The sequence below is a fragment of the Euprymna scolopes genome, chromosome 4, assembly GCF_053919585.1.
Source record: "Euprymna scolopes isolate OS-2025 chromosome 4, ASM5391958v1, whole genome shotgun sequence".
NCBI classification, from domain to species: Eukaryota; Metazoa; Mollusca; class Cephalopoda; order Sepiida; family Sepiolidae; genus Euprymna; species Euprymna scolopes.
The window spans coordinates 5581656-5598884 of NC_136485.1; the positions used below are offsets into that span (position 1 = coordinate 5581656).

At 36.8% G+C, this 17229-nt stretch overlaps 1 protein-coding gene across 1 annotated transcript in view; it reads left to right on the forward strand.

Moving 5' to 3' along the window:
* Positions 1 to 17229, forward strand: part of LOC145266490 (thrombospondin type-1 domain-containing protein 4-like) — a 1186987-nt gene that overhangs the window by 749708 nt on the left and 420050 nt on the right. The gene's annotated exons all lie outside the window — the stretch shown is intronic.

Genomic DNA, 17229 nt, shown 5'->3' on the forward strand with positions numbered 1-17229 from the left:
TAAAAACTCCGAAATAGCTTATAAAATGGAAAAGGAACAAAAAACTGAAAGTGTCAAACCGTTCTCTTGTCAATACAAAACACAAAAGTATTTTTTTCTTTCTTTCCTCAACTTGCAACAAATCCTCGTGTATTCGATATTATCTTCCACCGTTCGTTCTCGTTCTAAACTGTCCAAAAAAAAACTCCACTCAAACCCTGTTTTAGAATTCATCCTATTTAACAGTTACTAATTGGGTACATATGCAAATTAATGGCATTCGTTCATTAATGAGCGACCTACAAAATTATGCGTGTGTTTTCAGTTTCTGCTGTCATTTTACAGGCTAAGCAAACACGAGGTTGTTTGCGAGAGTTATTTAAATGACATCTTATTTGCATTCGGAATTGCCAATAAGTTTGACACTTTCCTGTTTGGGTTTTTCTTGTGATGGACTCGGTAATAGTTTAGACATTGCTTTGAGAGGCATTAACTTTTGTAATAACTCTAAAGATAAAAATCTGATGAGTTAAGATTCGAGTTTGAAGCCCGTTCTCTTACTGATGAGATGATCACAAAAATGTCCCCCACATTAAACAGTGATAAAACGAAGACTGTTGGACATTTATGATTGCAAGTCAGAAGTTTATTTGTACTAAATTTTATTGCAATACAAAAAGTAAATTTTTATTAACGATTGCATGTGTGACATTTTTGTAGGGGGTCGCATAATTTTACGAGCTTTGCTCACCCAGATTAAAACATTTCATTTTATAACATTCTTCCCTCGCTCTCGCGCACCACACTTCCTTCCTAACTCCACCTCCCCCTCTCATTCTCAGCTTATGTTTTTCGAATTTAAATTTGCACACATTCTCACGCTTTGCAGTCGAATTCATATTACCACACATATGCCAAAAGATGTCTCGCAATAACAACTACACGCACACATACACATGCAAGAATATATGTACATACATGTGTGTATACACCTGCACGATCAGATAGATACACATCTAATTCAAGAAAATATATCCGGTGCCGCAAATGCTTCAAAGAGAAATCCATGAGATTTATATTACTAAAACAACATACCACCCCACGATCCCCAACTCTATGCGAGAATTGTGGTTTGTTTAATCAACGAAGATGGCGGCTGTTTTTATTTGCCTTTGTGTTTTTGGCGGAAAAAATATTTGACAACCTCAAAGGTTGAGAAAAAAACAGAAGCAAGAAGTCGCGTATTCCAATATATTTTAATCTGCGCGTCTTTTTATTTGTATTAGGATTATGTCTTTCGAAATGTGGGGATTTGTATTTGAGAAAAAAGCAATCGACACCTCATTTATTACAGCGGATTATGTAATGCTATAATGACCGGGAACGTGGACTTTGAAGTCGGCAACTTGTACTATGCATAGTGAAATGAACTCGAGCCAACAAGATAAAGATTCCAAGCCTAATTTTTTATAATGACTAGCTGGAGGGGGGGGTCTTTACCCGGTGGTGAAATACGCTTAAATATGATATTTTAATTTCTCCAGATTTCCTATATATTATCATATCGTCGTGATTTCAAAAGTAAAAAAATGTATTTGGGTGCCATCAGCTAGAATTGAAACAGGGAGTAAAACTATAGTATTCAAAGCTGGTGACGTTACCACTTTACTAACGTAACACACATGAACTGATTAAAAATTTTAAATAAACTAAGATGAATGTACAAAATGTATAATTATTTTTTCAATTTTGTTCCCCTTAAAAACTAATTTAATCGGCTAAAGACCCATAAAAGAACGGTCTATATATATATATAAAAAAAAAAATCATTTAAGGCCCCTAGCGCCGCTCTGCGACTTTTAGTTTCGGAAGAGATAGTTTGAAAAAAAATGAGGACAGGCAGACGGACATACAAACATATAGCCTTTTTATATATTAAATTGGCAAAAAGACTAGCAGGACATGTACTCCGGCGTTGCCCAGGGAAATCTAACTGTTGCAATAATGTGTTTATGCATAATGTGGGTATGATCCCTGAAAGTTGGATTCTATTTATAAACGCTGCTGATAGGAAATGACGAATCAAATTAATCCACGTTCTGCTAGCAACCAATCAGAAACCGGAATTTTTCCATAAAATTTAATCTTTTTAGCATTCCAGCACATATGTTTTCCGTGTCAACACGAGGGGGGTCTTTTGCTCTTTGCTTGCAAAATTATAGACCAGAACCCGTACAGAACAGCGACCCATGGAAAATTCTTCGTATCCAGGACTTTTCTAGAATAACTATCCATCGGAAACTCTTCTGAAATTAAACATGGCTTTCAATTAAAGACTAACAGTTTGCTGTCCAAATTTTATTCTTGTGTGTGATTGTAAAGGGAATGTATAGTATTTTTAAATAGGTATCCAGAAATTTGTAGTCGTGACGTAAGCTGTTTCGACTTTTGGGAAGAAGCCGGATGAAGTTCTGATGGTTCTACACAATACGAACCGAACTAAATGAACTTTGCAACTTAAACTAAAACTTAGTTTAGGGTAAAGTGAGGATAAAAAACGGACAGTTTGGTTCGCACTGTGTGAATTGTTCGTTGACGTTTGTTATCGCCAATTTTACTTAAGCAAACACAGGTACTTTTCCATGATGGCCGATTATTTTGCTAAATAGTCGCTACTTTAAGACTTTTAAAAATGTGAATAAGTAGGGGTGTTTGCTTAACGAAAGCAAACCATTGTTTGAATAAAACGCAATTGTAAAAAATCGGTAGTCCCTATTGTATTAACAAACAAATCTTTATAATTAACATAAAAAGAATCCTTGTAAAATGGGGCAGCGTTTATTAAAATACTTCGTATTGAATGCAGGTAATTGTTATTTAATTATTATATTTTTAATTATCTCCCAAGCATGAATGCTATTCTGTGTTTTTGTGGAATACGTTTGTAACTTAAGTATTTGCGTGAAGGAAATCGTTCAATTCTCTCCTAATGAAAACTAAGTTTAATGGCTCAAATTGCATAATATTTTATTAAAGAAAAAAGATGCAACTTGATAATGCCGCAAAAAATGAGTGTTAAATCATCCTTTTTAATCGCCGACATTTTGTTAATGAAATGAACAGTGCGATAAGTAATTCGTTCAATTTTAAATGAAATCCTAGAAAATTGGAGAGTTATCTTTTTCTCGTGACAAATAAAAAAGTTCGAGTAAATATTGATTTTAATTGTTACAAAAATGTACGTAACTGGATGTTAAGCGAATGTTTAAAGAAACTTGTTCATTGATCTGTTCGAATTTATATTTTTAATGAAAATATGGTTTAAATTGTAATGTTGAACGGAAAGATGATCTTTTTCAGATTTGACTGTTTTATAATAATTATATCCATTAATGATGGTTTGAACGGACGAATGTGAAACTTCTTGAGTGTGGCAATTTTCTTGGAAGCTGCAGTTTGACCACATTGTGTATAACTCTCTACCCTCAAACTGAACAGCATAATATTAATGTGGAATGAACAAAAGCTTTCATATTGTAAACAAGGTGTAAACAAATACCTTTTTTTTCAATTTTCTTAATTCGTTCAAGATGGAGTTGGGCATCCTACCGAATGCCAAACATTTTCCTATTATCTCATATTTCAGCAGAGAGATCTTTTTTTAAGATTCTGATTGTCGCTGTCAAAGCATAAAAAAGGATGCTCTGAGCAACATCTCTATATTTTTTAAAAATGTTTATCAGTTTGTTAACGCTGAAGATTGGGCATCCTGCCGAATGTCATATATTCGCCTGCGAACTCTGATATTCTAATCGGGACATCTATTTATGATTCTGACTGACCCTTTAAATGTAATTGTTTGAATCTCTTCTGCACTTGGTTCACCGGGTATATTTGCCAGATATTTTTTAAAAATTCTTTTCCATTAGTCTAGTTGCTCCTATAATTACTGGAATGATAGAAATCTTCCCAAGATTCCAGTTTCTTTTCATGTCGTATATAAGATCTTGTATTTCGTTATATTTTTCTTTTCATTTCTGTTTAACCCCGCATCATTGGAGATACTAACTTCTACCAAGGTTGCTTCTTTCTCCTTTATGTCCCATATCACTATATCAGGTTTGATAGCTCCGTTTTCAATGTACGTAGCTGCAGAAGTTGCATAGGCAGTTGATAATGTATGACTGATTGTCAACTGTGCTTTTTGGTATATGTTTCCAGGATTTGTTGCTGCCTTCGATATTCAACTTTTTACAGATTGTCCAGTGTAAGTATTTACACACTTCGTTGTGCCGCATTGTATAAAACCCTACAGCTGGATGTCAAGTGGCCCACACTCTCTATTACTGTGTTGCAGAACTTGCACTTATTGTCATTGCTTAAACCACTCATTTTTCTTAAATATATTGGTCATCAAACCTTGATCTTGGGCAGCCAAAATAATCCTCTCCTTATATATCTACCTAATATCATTATGGTTAAAAGTTCACCAGTGATTTTTCATTAATTTATAGACACGCAGAATTTGCGACAATTTACTTAGATGGCATTTTACTGATCAGTAGTACTGAGCAACACACATTCGTATATCTAAAATATTAAAGAGAATCCATAACTAAGAATTAAATTGAAAAAAAAAAGAAAAAATTGCAGATTTTTATATGGAAAAGGCAATTCTTTGAGGTCATTGACAACATTGTACGAGATAAAGAAACGCAATTCACGTCTAGTGAATTTAGACTATTCTGTCAAACTTTTGTAATGAAATATATCAGGAAACGGAATTTTGGAATAATGTACGCGTGTAAAAAATGGCAATTTAGAGCAACATGTGTAAGGGATGGAAATTTTTTTAACAAAAGTGCAATGAAAAAGTGAAATTTTGAGCAATATGCAGGTGTAATAGAAAGAGAAATTTAGAGAAACGTGCAAATGTAATTAAAAAGAGAAGATTGGAGCAACGTAAATGTGTAAAGAAAAGAAAATTCAGAGCAACCTTAGGTTGTGAAGAAAAGGAAATTTGGATAAATATAAAAGAGTGAGAAAAGAGAAATTCCGAGCAAAATGCAGATGCACAGAACAGGACATTCGGAGTAACGTTCAGGTGTAAGAAAACTGAAATCTGGAGCAACGTGCAGATGTAAAGAAAGTAAAATTCGTAGCAACGTGCAGATGTAAAGAAAGTAAAATTCCGGGCAACGTGCAGACGTAAAGAAAGTAAAATTCGTAGCAACGTGCAGACGTAAAGAAAGTAAAATTCGTAGCAACGAGCAGATGTAAAGAAAGTAAAATTCGTAGCAACGTGCAGATTTAAAGAAAGTAAAATTCCTAGCAACGTGCAGATTTAAAGAAAGTAAAATTCGTAGTAACGTGCAGATTTAAAGAAAGTAAAATTCGTAGCAACGTGCAGATTTAAAGAAAGTAAAATTCCTAGCAACGTGCAGATTTAAAGAAAGTAAAATTCCTAGCAACGTGCAGATTTAAAGAAAGTAAAATTCGTAGCAACGAGCAGATGTAAAGAAAGTAAAATTCGTAGCAACGTGCAGATTTAAAGAAAGTAAAATTCCTAGCAACGTGCAGATTTAAAGAAAGTAAAATTCGTAGCAACGTGCAGATTTAAAGAAAGTAAAATTCGTAGCAACGTGCAGATTTAAAGAAAGTAAAATTCGTAGCAACGTGCAGATTTAAAGAAAGTAAAATTCCGGGCAACGTGCAGATTTAAAGAAAGTAAAATTCCGGGCAACGTGCAGATGTAAAGAAAGTAAAATTCCGGGCAACGTGCAGATTTAAAGAAAGTAAAATTCGTAGCAACGTGCAGATGTAAAGAAAGTAAAATTCCGGGCAACGAGCAGATGTAAAGAAAGTAAAATTCGTAGCAACGTGCAGATGTAAAGAAAGCAAAATTCGGGGAAACGAGCAGATTTAAAGAAAGTAAAATCCGGGGCAACGTGCAGATGTAAAGAAAGTAAAATTCGGAGCAACGTGCAGATGTAAAGAAAGTAAAATTCGTAGCAACGTGCAGATGTAAAGAAAGTAAAATTCGGAGCAACGTGCAGATGTAAAGAAAGTAAAATTCGGGGCAACGTGCAGATGTAAAGAAAGTAAAATTCGGGGCAACGTGCAGATGTAAAGAAAGTAAAATTCGTAGCAACGTGCAGATGTAAAGAAAGTAAAATCCGGGGCAACGTGCAGATGTAAAGAAAGTAAAATTCGGAGCAACGTGCAGATGTAAAGAAAGTAAAATTCGTAGCAACGTGCAGATGTAAAGAAAGTAAAATTCGGAGCAACGTGCAGATGTAAAGAAAGTAAAATTCGGGGCAACGTGCAGATGTAAAGAAAGTAAAATTCGGGGCAACGTGCAGATGTAAAGAAAGTAAAATTCGGAGCAACGTGCAGATGTAAAGAAAGTAAAATCCGGGGCAACGTGCAGATGTAAAGAAAGTAAAATTCGGAGCAACGTGCAGATGTAAAGAAAGTAAAATTCGTAGCAACGTGCAGATGTAAAGAAAGTAAAATTCGGAGCAACGTGCAGATGTAAAGAAAGTAAAATTCGGGGCAACGTGCAGATATAAAGAAAGTAAAATTCGGAGCAACGTGCAGATGTAAAGAAAGTAAAATTCGGGGCAACGTGCAGATGTAAAGAAAGTAAAATTCGGGGCAACGTGCAGATGTAAAGAAAGTAAAATTCGTAGCAACGTGCAGATGTAAAGAAAGTAAAATCCGGGGCAACGTGCAGATGTAAAGAAAGTAAAATTCGGAGCAACGTGCAGATGTAAAGAAAGTAAAATTCGTAGCAACGTGCAGATGTAAAGAAAGTAAAATTCGGAGCAACGTGCAGATGTAAAGAAAGTAAAATTCGGAGCAACGTGCAGATGTAAAGAAAGTAAAATTCGGAGCAACGTGCAGATGTAAAGAAAGTAAAATTCGGGGCAACGTGCAGATGTAAAGAAAGTAAAATTCGGGGCAACGTGCAGATTTAAAGAAAGTAAAATTCGTAGCATCGTGCAGACGTAAAGAAAGTAAAATTCGGGGAAACGTGCAGATGTAAAGAAAGTAAAATTCGTAGCAACGTGCAGACGTAAAGAAAGTAAAATTCGTAGCAACGTGCAGACGTAAAGAAAGTAAAATTCGGGGAAACGTGCAGATTTAAAGAAAGCAAAATTCGTAGCAACGTGCAGATGTAAAGAAAGTAAAATTCGGAGCAACGTGCAGACGTAAAGAAAGTAAAATTCGTAGCAACGTGCAGACGTAAAGAAAGTAAAATTCGGGGAAACGTGCAGATTTAAAGAAAGTAAAATTCGTAGCAACGTGCAGATGTAAAGAAAGTAAAATTCGTAGCAACGTGCAGATGTAAAGAAAGTAAAATTCGGGGCAACGTGCAGATGTAAAGAAAGTAAAATTCGTAGCAACGTGCAGATGTAAAGAAAGTAAAATTCGGAGCAACGTGCAGATGTAAAGAAAGTAAAATTCGGAGCAACGTGCAGATGTAAAGAAAGTAAAATTCGGGGCAACGTGCAGATGTAAAGAAAGTAAAATTCGGGGCAACGTGCAGATGTAAAGAAAGTAAAATTCGTAGCAACGTGCAGATGTAAAGAAAGTAAAATTCGGAGCAACGTGCAGATGTAAAGAAAGTAAAATTCGTAGCAACGTGCAGATGTAAAGAAAGTAAAATTCGTAGCAACGTGCAGATGTAAAGAAAGTAAAATTCGTAGCAACGAGCAGATGTAAAGAAAGTAAAATTCGTAGCAACGTGCAGATGTAAAGAAAGTAAAATTCGGAGCAACGTGCAGATGTAAAGAAAGTAAAATTCGGAGCAACGTGCAGATGTAAAGAAAGTAAAATTCGTAGCAACGTGCAGATGTAAAGAAAGTAAAATTCGGAGCAACGTGCAGATGTAAAGAAAGTAAAATTCGTAGCAACGTGCAGATGTAAAGAAAGTAAAATTCGGAGCAACGTGCAGATGTAAAGAAAGTAAAATTCGTAGCAACGTGCAGATGTAAAGAAAGTAAAATTCGTAGCAACGTGCAGATGTAAAGAAAGTAAAATTCGGGGCAACGTGCAGATGTAAAGAAAGTAAAATTCGGGGCAACGTGCAGATGTAAAGAAAGTAAAATTCGTAGCAACGTGCAGATGTAAAGAAAGTAAAATCCGGGGCAACGTGCAGATGTAAAGAAAGTAAAATTCGGAGCAACGTGCAGATGTAAAGAAAGTAAAATTCGTAGCAACGTGCAGATGTAAAGAAAGTAAAATTCGGAGCAACGTGCAGATGTAAAGACAGTAAAATTCGGGGCAACGTGCAGATGTAAAGAAAGTAAAATTCGGGGCAACGTGCAGATTTAAAGAAAGTAAAATTCGTAGCATCGTGCAGACGTAAAGAAAGTAAAATTCGGGGAAACGTGCAGATGTAAAGAAAGTAAAATTCGTAGCAACGTGCAGACGTAAAGAAAGTAAAATTCGTAGCAACGTGCAGACGTAAAGAAAGTAAAATTCGGGGAAACGTGCAGATTTAAAGAAAGCAAAATTCGTAGCAACGTGCAGATGTAAAGAAAGTAAAATTCGGAGCAACGTGCAGACGTAAAGAAAGTAAAATTCGTAGCAACGTGCAGACGTAAAGAAAGTAAAATTCGGGGAAACGTGCAGATTTAAAGAAAGTAAAATTCGTAGCAACGTGCAGACGTAAAGAAAGTAAAATTCGTAGCAACGTGCAGACGTAAAGAAAATAAAATTCGTAGCAACGTGCAGATTTAAAGAAAGCAAAATTCGTAGCAACGTGCAGATTTAAAGAAAGCAAAATTCGTAGCAACGTGCAGATGTAAAGAAAGTAAAATTCGTAGCAACGTGCAGACGTAAAGAAAGTAAAATTCGTAGCAACGTGCAGATGTAAAGAAAGTAAAATTCGTAGCAACGTGCAGACGTAAAGAAAGTAAAATTCGTAGCAACGTGCAGACGTAAAGAAAATAAAATTCGTAGCAACGTGCAGATTTAAAGAAAGCAAAATTCGTAGCAACGTGCAGATTTAAAGAAAGCAAAATTCGTAGCAACGTGCAGATGTAAAGAAAGTAAAATTCGTAGCAACGTGCAGACGTAAAGAAAGTAAAATTCGTAGCAACGTGCAGATTTAAAGAAAGCAAAATTCGTAGCAACGTGCAGATGTAAAGAAAGTAAAATTCGGGGCAACGTGCAGATGTAAAGAAAGTAAAATTCGTAGCAACGTGCAGATTTAAAGAAAGCAAAATTCGTAGCAACGTGCAGATGTAAAGAAAGTAAAATTCCGGGCAACGTGCAGATGTAAAGAAAGTAAAATTCGGGGCAACGTGCAGATGTAAAGAAAGTAAAATTCGTAGCAACGTGCAGATGTAAAGACATGAAAATTCGGGGCAACGTGCAAACTGTACCCTAATAAACAAAGTCTCAGACAGTATAGATATAGCACTCTCCCTCGATACTAGCGCACAAATACATGTATTTGGTGACTTCAATGTCCATCACAGTAACTGGCTAGGATTCTCTAATCACACAGACGTAGCTGGTAGCGCAACACATAGCTTCTCTATATCCCATTCCCTATCTCAGTTGGTTACATTTCCGACACGTTTCCCAGACCAGCACGATCAACAGGCCTCACTTCTAGACCTCTTTCTGACAACGGTTCCCAATGACTGTACAACAAATGCCCACAGCCCACTCGGGAATGCAGATCACGCTGTGATAATGGTAGAAATCAGCCTAAATTCTCGTCCTAAAACTGAAGACCCACTACTCAAAACAACAAGGTATTACAAAAAGGCTGATTGGGAAGCCATCAGAGAGCTCATCAGAGATGCCCCATGGCAAAATATCTTTACTCTTCCAGCGGAACAGTGTGCAAATGAGACCACTGAATGGTTCAAAACTGCTATTGAAGCACATGTTCCCGCACGGAAATTCTATAGCAAGCCCCACTCTCCCCAATGGTTTACTTCTGCTTGTGCAGCTGCCATATGTCAAAGGCAGCATGCGTTCCGCAGATTCAACCGACATAAGTCCAGCTCAAATAAACAGAAGTTTATAGAAGCTAGAAATAATTGTAAGAGAGTGATAGAGACAGCTAAGACAGATTACTCTGAAATCACCAGAAAGCGCATCGAAGCACAGAAATTAGGAACCCGGGATTTTTGGAAAATCTACAACAGCATAGTTAATAATGGACAGTCAACTATTCCCCCACTAACAAACAATCATGAGGTTACTTGCACGGCAACTGACAAGGCTAATCTGCTTGCCAGTCGGTTTGCCTCAAACTCCACACTGAACTCGGTACACCACTCACTCCCTGATTTTCCTCTGCGAACAGACGCCACACTAGACGATTTGAAAATCACCCCTTCTCTGGTACATGCTATTATAAAAAACCTAGACACCTCAAAAGCATGTGGACCAGATCTCATCCCGGCTGTGCTATTAAAAAAATGCTCTGCTGAGGTTGCTCCAGTTCTGTCCAAACTTTACAATAAATGCCTTAACGAATCCTGTTTTCCCGACTGCTGGAAAACCGCCTCTGTGGTACCAGTCTTCAAGAATTCTGGTGAAAGAACTGACCCACTAAATTATCGCTCCATTAGCCTCCTCCCGCTTTTCGCCAAAATATTTGAGTCCTTAGTTAATCAAGCCCTAGTCCAACACCTAACAGCTGCTAAACTCCTGACTGACAAACAATATGGATTCAGGCAAGCCCGTTCAACAGCAGATATCTTAACTGTAGTTTCTGAACGTATATACCGTTCATTGGATAAAACAGGGGAGGGTAGAGCGGTGGCCCTTGATATATCTAAGGCTTTTGATAGGGTATGGCACGATGGTCTTCTAAGGAAAATTAGATCATATGGAATCACTGGAAGAATTCATAATGTAATTAAATCCTTCTTAAGTAATAGAAAAATCAAAGTTGTCCTCGACGGTCGTACATCCAAACAATATGACATAAATGCGGGAGTACCTCAGGGGTCTATCCTTGGACCTCTATTATTCCTGATATTCATAAATGACCTCCCTGATAAAATTGTTTCGGAGATGGGTATATTTGCCGATGACATCACTCTCTATAACAGATATGAGGAGAAAACAAATGAACACATATCCAAGGAAATGGCAGAAACACTAGAGGATTACCTCCAATCCGTAGTGGAATGGGGACAAAAATGGTTGGTCACATTCAATGCTGCTAAGACTAAGCTTGTTTCCTTCAATAACTACAAGAAACCTTCTCTGCCACCAATAGCAATGGCCAAGAACACATTGCCTGAAAGTACTTCTTTTAAACTCCTCGGCTTAACGTTTACAGGGAATATGAACTGGAATAGATACATTGAGAGCATTGCCAAGGCTGCTGCAAGAAAGGTTGGCTCCCTCTACCGTGCTAGAAAACTACTTACGCCTGACAGTATCCTATACCTCTATAAGGCAACCATTCGCCCATGTATGGAGTACTGTTGTCACATCTGGGCTGGTGCATCTGCTGCTTGTCTCTCGCTCCTGGACAGGGTTCAAAAGAGAGTCGCCAACCTGATAGGTCCTGAACTGTCATCTAGGCTTCAGCCTCTGTCCCGTCGACGAGATGTTGCATCCCTCTGCCTGTTCTACAAATACTTTAATGGTGAATGTTCTGACGAACTGCAAACACTTGTAACTACCCCCGACAAACCCGACAAGCTACTAAGTCTCATCCCTTTACAGTAGAGATCCCTAGGTGCAAGAAAGCCTTTTACTCCAATAGTTTCTTCCCCAGAACTGCGGGTCTTTGGAACTCCCTTCCGGGATTCTGCTTTCCCAACTGCAATGATATGCAGAAGTTCAAGTGTAATGTTAACAAACATCTTTCTACTCATCTCCCTTCATAATGACCCCGTTAATTAAGTCCCTAATAGTAGCCCTTTGCTTCAAAGTGGCACTGTGCCTTGTTTGGGGTGAAAATTGAATTAAAAAAATGTAAAGAAATGAAATTCGGGGCAACGTGCAGATGTAAAGAAAGGGGAATTCGGGGCAACGTGCAGATGTAAAGAAAGGGGAATTCGGGGCAACGTGCAGATCTAAAGAAAGGGGAATTCGTAGCACACAGTAGATATTAAGAAAATGGAATCTGGAGTAACATGCAGATGTGAAAAAGTGAGACTTTTGAGCAACGTGCAGATGTAAAGTAATGGAAATTTGAGTAACGTGAAAGTGTAAGAAAACTGAAATTTAAAGCAGCGCGCAGATGAAAAGCAAGGGAAATTCGAAGCAACGCGTGAATTTAAATGATGTTAAATTTGACGCAACGTGCAGGTGTAATGGAAAGGAAAAGTTGGAGCAACGTGCAGATGTAAAGTAGGGGAAATTGAAGCAACGTGCATATGTAAATAAGGCGAGATTTGGAGCAACGTGCAGATTTTATGGAAAGGGGAATTTCGAGCAATTCACAGGGGTAAAGGAAAAGGTTAATCGAAAGTAACCTCTAGGTGTAAGCTCTGGGGAAACGCGCTATGAACCACTCTATCCTTTTAAATTATTTGCTTCTTCCCCGCGTCCGCAAATGTTAAGCGTCGTCGCATTGTACTTTTGTCTCGTAATAATCGCACGGTCATCAGTATGGCACACCGAATTGTTTAGACGTCCTTCACAGATGAATTTGCTTTTAAGTAGATCATGCCATGTAGAGCAGATGACCCACTCTGCTATGAAAATAATTACTAAACTTATAAAAGGCAAATAAATTACTTTGGAAGGAAAAGGGGCTGATAATAACACTTTGGTTGCATTCATTTATAAAGTAATTCAGTTTTAAATCGGTTTTTCAAAAGCAACAAATCATTGATGTCGAGATAAAAGTCGATAATCTGGAGCAAAGCCGTTTTTTTTTTTTCGTTTTTTGTTATTGGGTCATGCGTCTTGCAGATTAGTTCACAATAAATGAATGAATCGACTCGAGAATGATAATAATGGGAATAATGTTGGCGACGTGAAATAATTAGGAATTTCAAATATGAAAATCTCTAATTATCATATTAACTTGTCCTAAATAGATGAATAATTTATCAAGAATATTTTCCTGCTTATGCAAAATGTGGTTACGTGTTTATTTTTTTGTTTGTTTGTTTGTTTGTTTTTTTCGAGTCGTCGCAGTAATCGTCGCCACATTGCGTAACATTGTTGTCAGGCGTCACATACGTCGAGGTTCATGTATAATTTAGATTGATTTTCTTTGTTTGAAAGCAATAAAACATATTCTTGAGTGCATAAAAACTTCAGTCGAAATAAATGGTAAGTGGTTTTCTTCGATTGGCGTTATAAGATGCTGCTTATTTATAAGTTTTTTTTACATAGGTATAACCACCTATCAAGGCCCAGAGACCACTCGAGGATAAGGGTTTACTTGGGTTCAGTTGTAGATTGGGTTACGACAAGTTACGACATGTTAAGACATGTAACGACATGTTACAACTCGGCTCGTGCCTTTCAATCGTAGGCGTGTCCCTTTTCTTTCTGAGATTCTTATGGATGACTCTGCTCATGAGGAAACATCAAGTCTAAAATATCTTAGCCTTTCCTTTTCGTCAAATCTTTCCTGAAGTTCATTTATTAGATCCATTGCTTTTTCTACTTCTCGTAAAGTAGCTTCTCTACATCGTTCTAAACATGTAGCATCTTAGGCCTCTATTGCGACAAATTTGCTATCAAGTCATGTATGGAGTATTGTTGCCATATTTCGCCTGGTGAATATCTGTCCCATTTGAGGGTTCTTGATAAGGTACAAAAACGTATCTGCAATTTAATTGACCCACCTGTCTTCTCTCACAGACGTGATGTTGCTAGTCTCAGTCTTTTCTACAAATACTATTATGGCATGTGTTCTTCAGAATTCCCTGCTTTTTTTGTTCCGGCTCGTTAGTCTAGTGGTCTTCATCAATTCACTGTTTTGATACCTCATTGTAATTTGGCTTCTTATTCCAATAGCTTCTTTCCAAGAACTGCAGTCTTGTAGAACTCCTTTCCTGCTCCCAGTTTCCCTTATTGTATTATCCTTGATCTTTTCAAGAATAAGGTCAATAGGCATCTCCTTTTTTTCTATAATCATCTTTCGTTCTTGTTAGTTCTAACATCAAGTTGCTTCACGCCTTGTTTGGAGCGATTTCCATAAAAATGTTAAAGTCAGGCTGCTCCAAGGAATATCGTTCTATTTTTTGCTTTAATCTGAAATGTATCAATTTTTTTAGATTTTTTGTTTTTATTTTTTTTAATTTTTATTTCACCAAATAGTAGTTGAATTATGAGAGATTGTGTTTCTCAAATTTGATTGAAATTCAAACGTTATTAATGCATGAATGAATTTTTTTCGCATTAAAATGCACTGTAATTGTGTTCATCTTCATTCGATTCTTATTCTCTTCTTAAAAGTATGGACGACAACCAAAAGAAATGCCCTCATGAAGTATCATCTTCCCTTATTTTACGTAACAAGAACGGCCCGTTTATCGACCGGGTTGTGACTTGTGTGTAAAAGCGCGTTCTTTATGATAACCAGCGGCGCTCAGCTCAGTGGTTAGACGCCGATGTAGCTCCACGACACTTCCCGAAGCCAGAGTTGCGCCAAAAGTTTATGCTGACTGTTTGGTGGTTTCTCGACAACTTTCTGTGCGAAACATACTTCACTAACCTAAGCGATATCCAAAACGCTTTCATAGACTTCATTGCGACAAGAACACAAGAGTTTTACTGATAAAAAATACAATTATTTTGCGTTGGCAAGAAAGTGTTGATTCAGATGCTGCTTATTTTGATCAATAAATTTTCCGCTGAGCCGAGATGTGTTCATCTGAAGTTAAAAGTTTAAAACTGCAAGAACTTTGTAGACCTGGTGTGCATACGTGTGTAGATCTATATATCTTTAAAAGTGAAATTGTCTGTGTGTACATTTCCCTACTAAACTACTCTGTCTATTTTCAGACTTGAGATATGGGGAAATCTTTTTAATTGGTTTTCGGTCAGAAATTTGTCTGCCAAGGGGTCAAAGTTCAATGATTTGAATTTTGAAGACTCTACCAAACTCCTCCGCTAATTTTGGATCTAAACACTTGAAATTTTAGATGTGGATACTTGGACATAGATCAAACTTTTTAATTTGATTTGAGCCCAAAATAATAAATGTTAATGGATCAAAAAGTGTGTTAAAGTATAAAAACAAAATTGACCTCTGCGGTCTCTACCAAATTAATCAGCCCATTTTTGGTCTAAACATTTGAAAATTTACATAAAGAGTATTGAGACATAGGGCAAACTTTTTAATCGTTTTTTCGCCAAAAATAGAAAACTATTCAGCCAATTTTGTGTCTAAACATTGGAAATCTATAATATAAATCTCATCTGTCTGTTTAAATGTGTCTATGTATGCATTATATTTGTATATCTCGACAAAGCTTTCCACAGAGGCGACGGATTTTCATGAGATTGGTATAATTTTGAAACTCGACCCTTCGGGCGACAAATATCGAAAGATTGGCCAAAAACATTAATTCTTTCACCCTCAACTGGGCACTTTTCTACAGAGAGGGGTCGCCTTTTTCACCGATATTTTCGAAAGTCATCGCCTCTTTTCGATTGACTAGCCTTAATTTAAACCTAGGTCACTTTGGGTTGGCGATGGGCGCAAGGGTTAATGCATCAGGTTTTGTTTTCTTTACTTTCTTTTCCTCCTTTGCAGTACGGGTTCGAGCCTGCCTTCCTGCCTGCCTGCCTGCTACCACTTTCATTTTTTTTGCGCTCACCATTTTCCCTTTATTTATTTATTTATTTTATTTATTTATTGTTTTGCTCAACCAAAACCTTTACACTTTACACACTTCTTTTCCGCCTTCGCGTCACGGGATCGAGCCTGTCTGCCTACTACAACTTTTTTTTTTTTTTGCTCAACACACACCTACAAACATCCGGGCAACGCCGAGCACTTAGGCTAGTTTTACATAAAGTATATTCAGACATGCAGTAAGCTTTTTAATCAGTTTTTGGGTGTAAATTTGGCTGTTGGCTGCGAAGATGTCAAAGATGAAAGAGTTGAATTTGCGGACTCTATCAAACTCCTCTGCCAAATTTGGGTCTAAACACTTGAAATTTTATATGTAGATTACCTGGATACGAGTAACACTTATATATATATATGCAAAATACATTAAGAACAGTACATAGGGACCGAGGCCCGAGAAAAACCGGGTTGAACTGCTAGTATATATATATATATATATATATATATATATATATATATATATATATATATATATATATACATACATATGAGCTAAAGAAGAATATTTTTATAAAACAAACATATCACGATAAAGGCTCTACTCAGTTAAGGGGGGCAATTCTTAAACTTCATTAAAAAATGAGGAATAAAAGTTACATAGAACTTTATTAAATTATCAGGTCAATAAAGGCGAAAATGGGTGGGAAAAGAACTTCTCAAAGCCCCGGCATTTCGAAGATAAATTTTTCTTATTAACAGAGAAAAAACTGGCATTATAACACTATTTGGATATACAAAGATATAACCGATTTGAGAACATATAGATCAAAAATGAAAAAGTCAAAAAATTATGGGTAAAAGAGTATGGGGAATCGAGAAGGAATTGTGCTTAGATTTGTTGAGAAAAACCTTAGTTTCAAATAAGAATAAGTATTTATTTTTATTATTATTAGAAGCCTAAGATTTAAGTAATTTAAGTAACGAAAGCTGCCTTCATTACAACTGATTAAACCACTTTCCTTTTCTTACAGTTAGAACACATGTCGAGACAAAATCTCGCATATTAATTACTAGAAGGACCCGTTAACCGGTGTTGCCCAATGTAAGCATGCTCCCCTCTCAAAGAAAAATTAAAGTACGGTTGTTGTTGGTGGTGGTATTGTTGTTATTTTTGTTGTCCTCATGTTAAGAATGACTGTCGGAATAGACACTCCATTTTGGCAGTGGGGGAGGTGACTGTCAGAATATTTCCCACAAATTTAACCTTGATGATCGCTGTCAGGATCCCCACGTGCAATTACTATGAACAAATACAGACGAGTTTCATGAATGACAATATCATTAATATTTTATTTTACGAATTAGTCCACCGGGCAAATTGTTCCTCGTAATATATAATATTCAATATAGGTCTGATTCTATAATACATATGCAATCTGCATAAATTAAAATATTATGTTTAAGCCTACTGTACAAGCAGGCAAGTCCGGGCTGCCAAC